At 41.0% G+C, this 12,834-nt stretch overlaps 1 long non-coding RNA gene across 4 annotated transcripts in view; it reads right to left on the reverse strand.

The window, feature by feature from the left end:
* Positions 1 to 12,834, reverse strand: part of LOC115303548 — a 126,067-nt gene that overhangs the window by 92,436 nt on the left and 20,797 nt on the right. The window lies entirely within an intron of this gene.

Consider the following 12,834-nt stretch of genomic DNA (forward strand, 5'->3'; position numbering starts at 1 on the left):
ATGCTTAGCTGACTGAGCCGCCCAGGCGCCCCATAAGTGGTTGCTTATAACAGACTTTTAATCAAAGTCTGGGAATAAGAAAAGAGGTAGTAAAATGCTGCACAAGAAATATAAGTACCTAAAAGTTCTTTGGCCATTTTCAACAGGAAATGTCTCACTGTATTTTCTTCTTGGGGCCTGCTGCCATTTTGCTCAGACTTCCTTCTCATCTCTTTTCTAAGTTCAAGTCCAATCTCTGACGTTCTATGATTCTAAGCAATGTTATTTTTGTTGTCAAATCTTCCCCCCAATGCGGACCAACTACTCCAAAATGCCAACCTTTTTTTTTCCTTCTCAAACAAAAGCTTCTTTTCCCCCAGAGGTGAATTTTGCCATTCCTTTAGTATGTAAAATAGCAGCTAAAAATAGCTATTTTAAAAGTTACTTATTTTCTTTCAGCGTTCACATGCATTTTGGCTTAACTCTCTCATTTGATCTGTATTTGAGGTGCTATGTTTCTTGAGGCCATCTGAAATACAAATGTAAAGTCAAAGTTTCAGAATCATTTTATATTGTGCATAAGCCATTCATTGGTTTGAGGAGAATTCCAGTTCTTTTTAAACTCATTTTCTAATAAATAATTTCTCAAAGATTCAGAAAATATACTGAATGATTTACGAGTTTCTGATTGTACTATGAGAAGAATAAAAACAGGTTCCCTGTAGAAAACCCCCTACTGTATCTGGCAGTATCCACAGACCAAGAACGCTTTTACATGCGCCCAGCACAATTTTCATAAAAGAAACCTTTCTTTATTCAGTCACAAAAGTAGATGCTTAGGCAGTGACCCCAACTTTGCCTAAGGATAAGCATCTTATCTCCAACTACAGAAAAGCTTCCAAGGATGCTGAGGGCTGATATCTTGAGGTAGCCCTAAGTTACATTTGAATGTCATCTCCAAAGGAAGGTAACATATGACAATACGTATGGCTTCTTGTGAAGATGGATATTTCCCCTTGGACAGATCTCAATTTATATAAATTGATTTAAATAGATGGAGATTAAATCTCCATCTGTACCTCTATGAGGCTGTTATATGCTGTGCTGAGTACCAAATGAGGTATCATGAATAAACAATGAAATAAAATCGAGATCCTATAGGAACTTAGAATTCAGAGGCTAAGAAGTAAAAATTACGGAATGGAAAACAAAGTAGAATTGATTCACAGAGTTCTGGAATTTTAGAACTAGAAATAATTTAAAAATCACTCACTGATTTGCATAAAAGAAAACTGGAGCTCAGAAGGGTTAGTAGTTTGCCTGAAGTCACACAGTGAATTAACAGCAGAGCCCACAGGTATCAGGAGGTTTATCTACCTTACCATATGTAACAACTATTAGGCATCACTTCTATGCAAGGAAATATACTGCTTAAGAAAACACGTGTCAAATGCCTAGCACAACATCTGGGACCGCCAGCTGTCATCATTATCACAATCACCATCATCATCATTGTGGCTAAGAGTACAGATTTTGGTATTAGACCCTGCTGTGAGTCGGTTCTGTCACTTGGTGTAACTGTAGATAATATACTTACCTTGTCTAAGCCCCGGTTTCTTCATCTATAAAATGGGAATAAAAATAGTAGACACTATTAGTGTCTACCTAATAGAACAGTTGTGGGGATTCTCTCTCTGTATGTGTATATATACACATGTACACATATGTTGAAACTGTTGAAACATTAGCTGTTCCATAGTATTTCCTAACCTATATAAGTACACAGAATCAAATTAGAATCCACACATATAGAGCATTGGGGGAATTTCTTCTTTGCTCTGCCTAAATGAAAACCAGGAAGGTAACATTTGTGGAGCATTCACTGTATACAGGTACAGCACACAAAGAGTTCAGAACAACAAAAACAGGAGAAGAGATGCTATTTCAGGTGTTATAATATAGTAACTATTATTCTCAACAAATATACACCAATTGCTTACAGGATAACGAATAAGACTGAGTTTGTGCTTTCAAGGAGCTTACAGTCTAGTGGAAGGAGCTGGGCTGTTACAATAAGGAGTGGTACACACATGGCCAGAGCTTAGAGCTCGGGGAACTCACAAAAGCGCATCCTATCTAGTAAGGGTGAAGGTAGGGAAGGGAAGTAGAGGTTTCTCAGATAAAAGAATAAGGAGTTGGCCAAAGATGAGAAGGCTTGGAAAGAGCCTAAAGCCACAAACTGTCGTGGTGGGTGCTCTCTACTGGTGCTCAGCATCCACTCCAAACCCTGAGTGCTTTCTGATCCTGCAGGGGCTAAAGAAGGAAAAACCATGTTCTCCCCCCTCCCCACCCAATCTCCCTGCAGTTGGGGTTCTGCTCTTGCCAATCAGAAGCACCTGGAAGGTGGATCTGGGGCTGGAGTCATTCGCTTTGTTTCTGCTGCAGCCGAACACCTGATTGTTTTGAGTACGGCCCCCCTGGGTGTTTCTGCAGCATTATTGCAGTGTCTAGGTACCAACCGCCCTGGTGGGTGAGGGCGTCACAGGAGAAGCAGTGCTTCCTGAGCCTCTCTGAACTCTACAGTAGCCCTGGAGTCCACTGACTGCCCCCTTTCTGATGGCTGCGGAGGTACCGGCTCTCCGGGTAGGCCAGAACAGCAGTCTTGTTCTAGGAATCACTCCCAGAGACCCAACCACTTCCCTTTGCCAATGATTTGCTAAACTCCCAATTCCCTGCATTAAGTCCCTTTTTTGCTTTAAATGGGGTGGGTAGCTCCTACTTCTTGCACCTAATACACCAACAAAATACAAAAACTATGAAATGAGCCATGAATAATACAGTTTGTGGGGGTTAGTAAGCTTCTGTAATGGGCCCAGATAGTAAATATGTTAAGTGTTGTGGGCCGCTTACGTTGCTCACCTCACCTTCCTTCCCCTTTCCCTCCTCAGGGCTAAGTATATTCACACTGTTGTGCAGCCATCTCCAGAACATTTTCATTTTGGCAAAACTGAAACCCTACACTTCTTAAATAGTAATTCCTCATTCCCTCTCCCTCACCCTCCTCTCCCTGGCAACCACCATTCTTTCTACTCTATGTCTCTACAAATTTAACTCCTCTTGATACCTCATGTAAATGGAATCATATGGTATTTAATTTTTTGTGACTAGCTCATTTTACCTAGCATAATGTCCTCAAAATCCATGCTGTAGTATATGACAGGATTCCCTTCCTTCCTTTGTAAGGCTGAATGATAGTCCATTGTATGTCTGTGCCACATTTTGTTTATCCATTCCTCTGTTTATGGACATTTGGGTTGCTCCTACCTCTTGGCCATTGTGAACAGTGCTGTTATAAACACGGGTATGTAAATCTCTCTTCAAGATCTTGCTTTCAATTCTTTTGGATATACACCCAGAAGTGGGATTGCTGGGTCACACAGTAATTCTAATTTTTAACTTTAAAACTTTTTTTTTATGTTTTGAGAGAGACAGACAGACAGAGTGCCAGCTGGGGAGGGGAAAGAGAGAAGGACACACAGAATCCAAAGCAGGCTCCAGGCTCTGAGGTGTCAGCACAGAACCCGAAGTGGGGCTCGAACTCAGGAACCACGAGATCATGACCTGAGCTGAAGTTGGATGCTTAACCGACTGAGCCACCCAGGAGCCCCTCTAATTTTTAAGTATTTGAGGAACCACCACACTGTTTTCCATAGTGGCTATACTACTTTATATCCTTACCAACAGTGCAATAAAGTTCCAATTTCTACACATCCTGTGGGGCACTTATTATTTTCTGATTTTTTGATTATAGCTATCCTAATGAGTGTGAGGTGACATTTCATTGTGGCTCTGACTTGTACTTCCCTAATGATTAATGATGTGACATCAAGCATCGTTCCATATGCTTGTTGACCATTTGTGTATCTTCTTTGCCCATTTTAAAATTGGGATATATGGGGGTGCTTGGCTGGCTCAGTCAGTAGAGCATGCAACTCTTGATCTCAGGGTCATGAGTGGAAGCCCCATGTTGGGCATGGAGCCTACCTAAAATAAAAAAAAAAAAAAAAGAGGGAGAGAGCACCTGGGTGGCTCAGTTGGTTAAGTGTCCGACTTTGGTTCAGGTAATGATCTCATGGTTCATGGGTTCAAGTCCCATGTCGGGCTCTGTGCTGACAACTCAGAGGCTGGCACCTGCTTCAGATTCTATGTCTCCCTCTCTCTCTCTGCCCCTACCTACTTTGTGCTCTGTCTCTAAAATAAACATTAAAAAAATTAAAAAATAAAAATAAAAAGGAAAAAATAAAATTGGGATATATGTTTTTTGTTGCTATGCTATAGGAGTTCTTTATAGAATCTGGATATTAAGCTTTTATCAGATACATGATTTCCTTAGGCTGCTTTTTCACTTTATTGCTTTTGCCACTTCAGTTTTAGTCTGTGCTCATGAATGGCAGCGTCGTCTGGAGAAACTGGCAAGCAGTCTGACCAGATCTGGAGCTATCTTCCATCACAAAGACACTAGTAGGAATGAGCCAGAACATTTCTAACTTGAGACGTTTCAAATCCTAGATACTCTGATTCACTATGCCATTAAAAAGCATCCCCATGCCTTTGCTTTGAACCAGAATCAGCCAATCTGAGGTTTCTGGGGCTGCAGAATTAGAAACGGTCTCAAGACGGGGTGAGTAAGTAGCAGTCATGGAGGTGGACTCACCAGGTTCAGGTTTGCATTGTCAAGTACCTGCCACTAGAACGCGGGAATCAAACTCAAATACAAATTCATCATCTAGTTTGCAATTTAACCTGGCTCTTTTTACTTGAAATGGCAGTTCAGCTTCTTTGATTCTCCTTGTTTATTCTGAGAGAATAAAATATCCTAACTCTGAAGATATTAATGATTTCCAAATATGTGGAGAGTTAATTCTTGACTCTAAAATGCACCCCATTTCACACAGTACTTGCTCCAAAAAGCCTGACTGAATCTGTACTAGTGGATATGAACACCAAGGCATGGCGCATTTGCTAAAATATCCTATTTGAAGAGATAAGTTTCTGATGTATAGAAGGCCTATTTCCCTTTCTAACTCTTATTGGCCTTTGGAACAATTTAGGAAGATTTATATATGCTATTTCTCTGGTCCACAAGAAAAAGAGAGCGGAAAGGATAAGGACAGAGCTGCATATGGTCAAGAAGAAGAAAGGTTGTAAATGCAGGATCCTAATTCTATTCCTCCCTGATTTTTATGTTACGTTGTTGCTATTCAAGTATTGACATACAGTGTTCATCACTGCATTACCTCTAATCACAAATGTCAGGAACAGTGACTTGTTAAAAAAATTTTGTAGACAAAGAGAGCAGAGGAGAGGGACAGAGGGAGAGAAGGAAAGAGAAAGAGAGAGAGAGAATCTTAAGTAGGCTCCATCCACACTGAGTGCAGAGCCCCACATGGGGCTCGATCCCACAACCCTGGCTGGGATCATGACCTGAGCTAAAACCAAGCTCAGACACCCAAGTGACTGAGCCGCCCAGGCATTCCAGGAACAGTGACATTTATAAATGATTTTAGCTGCAAATAACCGAAAATCCAAACACAAGTAGGTTAAAAAAAGTTCTCTTTCTCATCATAACTAGAAATCCACAGGGCACCTGGGTGGCTCAGTCGGTAAAGCGGCCGACTTCAGCTCAGGTCATGATCTCATGGTCCATGAGTTTGAGCCTCACGTTGGGCTCTGTGCTGACAGCTCAGAGCCTGGAGCCTGCTTCAGATTCTGTGTTTCCCTCTCTCTCTGCCCTTCCCCCACTCAAACTCTGTCTCTGTCTCAAAAATAAACAAACTATAAAAAAAAAAAAAAGAAATCCAGAGATAGGTCATTGCTGGCATTGGTTTAAATGCTCAATTTTCTCAAGGTTTCAAAAGCCTTGAATTTTCTTGACTTTTCCTTCAGGGATAAACGGTGGCTACTGCAGTTCGAGACTTCTCCCTGCTCACAAAGCAGCAAGAAGAGGTGAGAAATACCAGTTGTGACTGTCTCACTTTATTTAGAATGCAATACACGGATGCCTCCCTCTCCTGGAACTTCTCCCTCAACCTTGGTAATCTTCAGTAAGATGAAGAAAACAAAACATTTCAGAATATTTAGTTTTCCTATCCTATAGGCAGACAAGCAAGAGGAAAATTGGGAGTGGGTGTTGGTCTGTTGAGTTCTAGGGTCCGCCACAGTGAAAACCAGGAAATACAAAAATATCTAAGAATGCAAGGATTAACAGTATAATGTGCCATGTGAATCCCAGGTGGCTGTTAGAAATTGTGGTACAAAACATACTTAGGTGCATACAAAATTGTTCATGGAAATGTAATCAACCAACAAAAAAACATATATGACAATCGATACGAAAACATCAAATTTGTTGGGGTGAAAAAAGTTTAGACAGATTTAAAAAAGGTAAGCCTGGAACTTACATTCCGAAAATACTGACTTAGGCTGGGTTTTCTAGGAAACAGACAGAGGCAGGGATTTGCATGCAGGTGCTTTATTCAAGAGGGCTTTTAGGAACAGCACCTCTGAGGAGGCGGGAAGGGGCAGAGGGAGGTGAGCTGCAGGGATGGGGCAAAGGGAGGTGAGCTGCAGGGACGGGGCAGAGGGAGGTGAGCTGCAGGGATGGGGCAGAGGAAGGTGAGCTGCAGGGAAGGGGCAGAGGGGGGTGAGCTGCAGGGAAGGGGCAGAGGGAGTTGAGCTGCAGGGACTGGGCAGAGGGGGGTGAGCTGCAGGGAAGGGGCAGAGGGAGGTGAGCTGCAGGGAAGGGGCAGAGGCCGGTGAGCTGCAGGGAAGGGGCAGAGGGAGATGAGCTGCAGGGACTGGGCAGAGGGGGGTGAGCTGCAGGGAAGGGGCAGAGGCGGGTGAGCTGCAGGGAAGGGGCAGAGGGAGGTAAGCTGCAGGGCACATGCTGCAGAGGTTTTAATTAGGCGGTCCCATGGGGAATTCCAAAGCTGAATGTTCCAGATTGCTACAGCTGAGTTGCCCCCGGGAGAGACTCTAACCCAGGATAAGGCAGTTTCCTTCACAGAAGGCAATTCTGGAGAGAAACAATTGTGGGCCGTCAGCAGCCAACACCCCTGGCAGCCACGGCACACTCCGCATCCACTGGAACTGTCAGCCGTGATTATCTCTGGGTTTGGGGATTAGGCTTGGTTTTCTCTCTTTTTTAAAACAGTTTCCAAATTTTCCACAAAAAACAGAGTATTGTTGTAAGGATTAAAACTGACTTAAGTCACATAAAGTACTTAGCAAAATTCCTGGAATTTATGAAGTATTCAATATGTTTAGTTGTAATTATTGCTTATTTAGAAATATATACATCTAAAACATTATGAAGAGAGAGCGTAAATGTGAATATTGTCAAGAAGAAGAGTATGAAATAGGATTAAAATAATAATAGCCTTTGCTATTCATTTTGGCTTATTTTGTTTTATCCATGAAATTCCTTCTCTTATGATATTGCTTCTTTCTAGCATTGTCCCATAGAACTTTTTGTGATAATAGAGATGTTGGTATCAGTGTCACCTACTAGGGTAGTCACTAGCCATGGCTGGCTACTGAGCATTTGAAACGTGGCTAGTGCAAATAAAGAACCAAATTTCAAATTTCATTTCGTTTCAATTCATTTAACTGTATATAGCTACATTTTGCTAGCAGCTACCAAATGTTGGGCAATGCAGCTTTATACCAATACTAATCAATGGTTATTTAGAGAACAGATCTAAACTATTCTTTCTCTCTTTAAGCTTGGATTAGTTCCCTCAGCTCATCACCCTGTATAATCTTCTAATCTTGATTTCAAAATTACATTATATTTAGATGTGTAGAAAAACAAAATGGGAAGAGTTAATTAAGTGTAAAAGAAAAAAGAAGAAGTTTGTTTTTTTTGTTTTTTTGAAGTATACTCTACACCCAGCATGAGGCTTGAACTCATGACCCCAAGATCAAGAGTCAGTCACATGCTCTACCGACTGAGCCAGCCAGGCACCCCTGGTTAGACTCGTTTTACATGCAACAGGGAAGGTAATTTAGTTGAAAGTTAGGTGCTAAAGAGCGATATAACATATCACTAAATGTCTGGAATTTTTTAGTAAATAATCTGAAAAGAAAATGAGAAAGGTTGTTCCATATGAAATATCTGGTTCCTCTTGGTAAGCCAAAAAAGACTTCTCACTGTAATCATATCTTTTATTCCTTTAAAACAGATGTTTACTTATTTTTGAGAGAGAGAGAGAGAGAGAGAGCACGCGTGCACATGGGTACACACATGTGCGTGAGCAGGGGAGGAGCAGAGAGAAAGGGAGACAGAGAATCCCAAACAGGCTCCATGGCATCAACGCAGAGCCTGAAGCAGGACTTGAACACATGAGTCACAAGATCATAACCTGAGTGGAAATCAAGAGTCAGACACTTAACCGATTGAGCTACCCAGGCACCTGCGAAATCCTATCCTTCAACCATACTGTCAGATAGTAAGAGAGATACCTACAGAAACCACTTGAAAATGCCAGAATAACATGTGGAAGTCTGCTGCCTCTCAGGTGGGAGGCCTATGTGTATGGGGATAATTCACTAGCAGTAGCCATGCTTGAGGAAGAGACACAGACTGTGGTCTGCATTTCAGTCTTGGCACTTACTGGCGGTGTACTTTGGACACATTACTTAATTACCCTACAATAAAATGGTGATAACTACACCTTTGAAGGTTTGTTGGAATATTAGTGATCTGTAAAGCACCTGGCACACAGTAAGTGCTAACTCAATGAGTTTTATTATTATGTCAATATTATGTCAATAGAATAGAACAGCAAAAGTGAACTGAGTCCAAATGATACAAAATTTGAGTGATAATTAACTGGCATGATTATTAAGTTGTAAAATTATTTCTGATATGTTACTTTTAAAAAAATGTTTACTGTTTTGAAAGAAAGAGAGAATGTGAGCATGAGAGGGGGTGCAGAGAGAGAGAGAGAGAGAGAGAGAGAGGGAAAGGGAGAATCCCAGGCAAGCTCTGTGCTATTACCACAGAGCCTGATTCAGGGCTCAAACTCACAAACCCTGAGATCATGACCTGAGCCGAAATCAAGAATCGGATGCTTAACTGACTGAGCCACCCAGGCACCCTGGTATATATTACTTTATGTGTCTATCGGCCACACAAAAAATATAGTCCACTGTAGCAAATCAATGACAAAAATGGATGCTTGGCTAAATGAATGAATCATCACTTTGTCTGTTCTTAATGTTCTTTTGTCCCCAAAAGGGGTTGTTATCACTAAAATGGTTTGGTCACTGGTACTATCACTAGGGAAAGTTTCAAGAAGCTGTAAAGAGCAGTATCAAATCACTAGTCTCGAACAGAACTGTTTTTCTAGACTTAATAGGAGAGATCATGACTGAAATTAAGAAACAACTTCTTGAGCAATATTTTAAAGAAGAACTTAAGGGCTTCCATCCTTAGACATTTTTAAGAAGATAGACAATTCTCCAGCTGAAAAGGTCACCCTCCTCTGTGGGAGCCAGCCTCCGGGAGAGCCTCTATTGATCCTCATTTCTTAGCATTTCACTACTCTCTTGCCCAAAGTCAATCAATGCTGGCCCTGAATACGGCCAAGGTGATGTGTGAGTTCCAAGGCTATGCCATAAAAGGCACTGCAGCTCCTGCTTTGGTCTCTCAGATCATCACTTCCTCCACAACAAGCCAGTTGCCACGCTGTGGGAACACTCAGGCTGTCCAGTGGAAAAGCCACTGTGGCCAACAGACCAAGCCAACTTGTCAGACATATGAGAGAATCACCTTGGACGTGGATTCTCCAGCTCCAAATAATTCTTCAGATGACAACAGCCCTAGCCAACAACATCTGACTTCAATCTTCTGACACAGAAACAGAAATGCCCAACTGAACCTTTCCTGAGTTCCTGACTCAGAAATTGTATGAGAGATAATACAGGATTTTTTTTGTTTTAAGCCATGAAACTTTGGGTTTATTATTTGTATCATTTTTAAATTTATTTATTTATTGGGGGGGTGGTTAGGGCAGAGAGAGAGGGAATGAGAGAGAGAATCCCAAGCAGATTCCATGTGGAGCCTGGTGCAGGGCTCAAACCCATGAACTGTGAGACCATGACCTGAGCCAAAATCATGAGCCACATGCCCAACCAACTACCCAGCCACCCAGGCACTCCTGGGGTTTTTTTCTCTTAAAGTAATGTCTATGCCCAATGGAAAGCTTAAACTCACCGTGACTGACCCAGCCAGGCTCCCCAAATACTTTTTTTAAACAGTAAACCCTACTCCAGTGTGGAGCTTGAACTCACCACCTCAACATCAAAAGTCACATGCTCTACCAACTTAGCCAGCCTAGTGCCCCGGGGGTGTAGTTCTGGGATTATTTGATATGCAGCAAAACATTGCTAACATATCATCAGCAACAAACATTTATTGCTACTGTACAAAGTATCCTGCTTATAGGCTGAATCATGCCATCATTCAAAGTAACTTCTTGCTTTATAATTTTAATGTTTTAACAGGCTGACATGTCATTGACTATCTTTTCCTATAAAATTCTTATGAGACAAGGAGAATTAGCCAATCAAATATTTAGTAAATATCCACTAAGTTCAAGGTATTATACTAGATGCTCTGCTGATTAAAAGGTATGATGATGGTATTGACGACAACAGTGAAAATAATGATAGATATTATTAACACTTATTAAGCATGTACTTATCTTAGACATTGTTCTAGACACTGTACATATATTCTCATTTAACCTTAATGTATATTCCAAATGTTTTCCAGAAGGTCATACCAAGTTACATTCCCATCTGCAATGTAGAAAAACAAACTCACAACATGATTATCAGCACTTAAAATAAAAAAAACAAATCTGAGAGGTGAAAAACAGAATAGTTTAATCTGCATTTCTATGATTACTACATTTTAAAACGTTGAGCATTATTAAATTTTTGTCTAACATATGTTACTATGTTGACATTGTGCTTTCTTAACATTTTTATAGTCAAGTCAATCTCTTCTTTTGTAATTTCCTCCAATTCTTTTATAATTAAAAGGCTCTTTCCTATCTGTAGATCAATTACATTTTCACTTGCTTTTGTTTTCTGGTTTGTTTATGGCTTTGTCTTATACACCTGTAGTTATTTTTTTTAAGTTTATTTATTTATTTGAGAGAGAGAGAATGAGAGTAGAGGAGGCAGAGAGAATACCAAGCAGGGCTCAAACCCACAAACCGCAAGATCATGACCTGAGTGGAAACCAAGATTCGGATGCTCAACTGACTGAGCCACCCAGGTGCCTCTGTAGCTAATTTTTTAATGTTTATTTATTTTTGAAAGAGAGTGTATGTGAGTGGGGGAAGGGCAGAGAGCGAGGGAGACAAAGGAACCAAAGGGGGTTTAGCGTTGACATCCGGCAAAGAGCCGGATGTGGGGCTTGAACTCACAAACCATGCAATCATGACCTCAGCTGAAATCAGACGCTTAACCAACTGAGCCATTCAGGTGCCCCTGTTATTTTTTGTTGCAGGACACGGGAGTTTTTTGGGTGGTTTTTTTTTTTTTTGCAATAATCATGTATCCTTCACTATCAATTAAGTTTTCTGTTCCCCACTGATTTATGATGCCACCTTTATTATCTTAGGAATTCTTATATTACTTGGGTATGTTTATGACCTTCATAACTCTCTTTCACTGTCTATTGGTTTTGCTTTTAGTACTACACTTTTTTTGATTACTATCTCCTACTCATTCATCAAGAACCATCACATTCCCCTAATAGAAGCCTCACTGATTCTTCCAAAAAGATATGATTACTGCCTCCTTTTTCACCTTTATAACACATAAAATCCTTCCTTATATCACAGTTAACATGGTTGATCGTATCCAATTATATTCTTGAGAACAGGGAAGAGGTGCACTATATATTCATTAAAACTAAATGGTTGAATTTGCATGAAACTGTGGTGATGGCAAAACAGATCTAGTTTGACAAAAAAATGAAAACAGACAATTCCCCCATTTCAACAAATATCACTGTACTATCCATTATGAAACCATTACAAAGGTGAGTGAGCCCTAGATTCTGTCTTGGGGAGTTCACCACTTAGGGCAAAGAGGCATAGGAATACATGTGATTAAATAGCATGGTTAGTGTAAAATAATCCTGTACAAGGAAGGAGAAAGGAAAAGACTGAGTAAGTAGTGGGCAGAATTTCAGAGCAATGGACATACCTATGTGCTAGGTGTATAGTGTTTCTTTTTTTAATGTTTATTTATTTTTGAGAGAGAGAGAGAGACCGTGAGAGAGCAGAGAGAGAGGTAGACAGAGGATCCAAAGCAGGCTCCAGGCTCTGAGCTGTGAACACAGAGCCTGACCAGGGGCTCGAAACCACACAAACCCGGAGATCATGACCTGAGCAGGTGCCCCTGGGTTTACGGTGTTTCTTGAATGTCAGGGAATTTGTAATGAATATGAATGACAAGGGGCATCAATTCAGAACCTTCAACAGAAGTTTCATTAATTTATCCTTCTTGGGAGATCTTTTTAAGGAAGCCTAACGTAGTTTGGGTAGTGTGGGCAAGCTGAAGAGCTCGGCTTGGAAGCCGATCTGTAGCGCGAACCTGAGATGCCTTACGCAGGATACAGGTGCAAATTCAGACAAGGTGTGCGACTGGGTGAAATTCAAACCTGGGGATAAGATATAAACCTTTACCAGCATCAGGTACTGTACGCCACTGGCTTGCGTCGCTCTAAAAGGTATGAGAACTGACTCCTTGTGAGAAGCACAGTTCCAGCAA

Source organism: Suricata suricatta, chromosome 10, assembly GCF_006229205.1.
Source record: "Suricata suricatta isolate VVHF042 chromosome 10, meerkat_22Aug2017_6uvM2_HiC, whole genome shotgun sequence".
NCBI classification, from domain to species: domain Eukaryota; kingdom Metazoa; phylum Chordata; class Mammalia; order Carnivora; family Herpestidae; genus Suricata; species Suricata suricatta.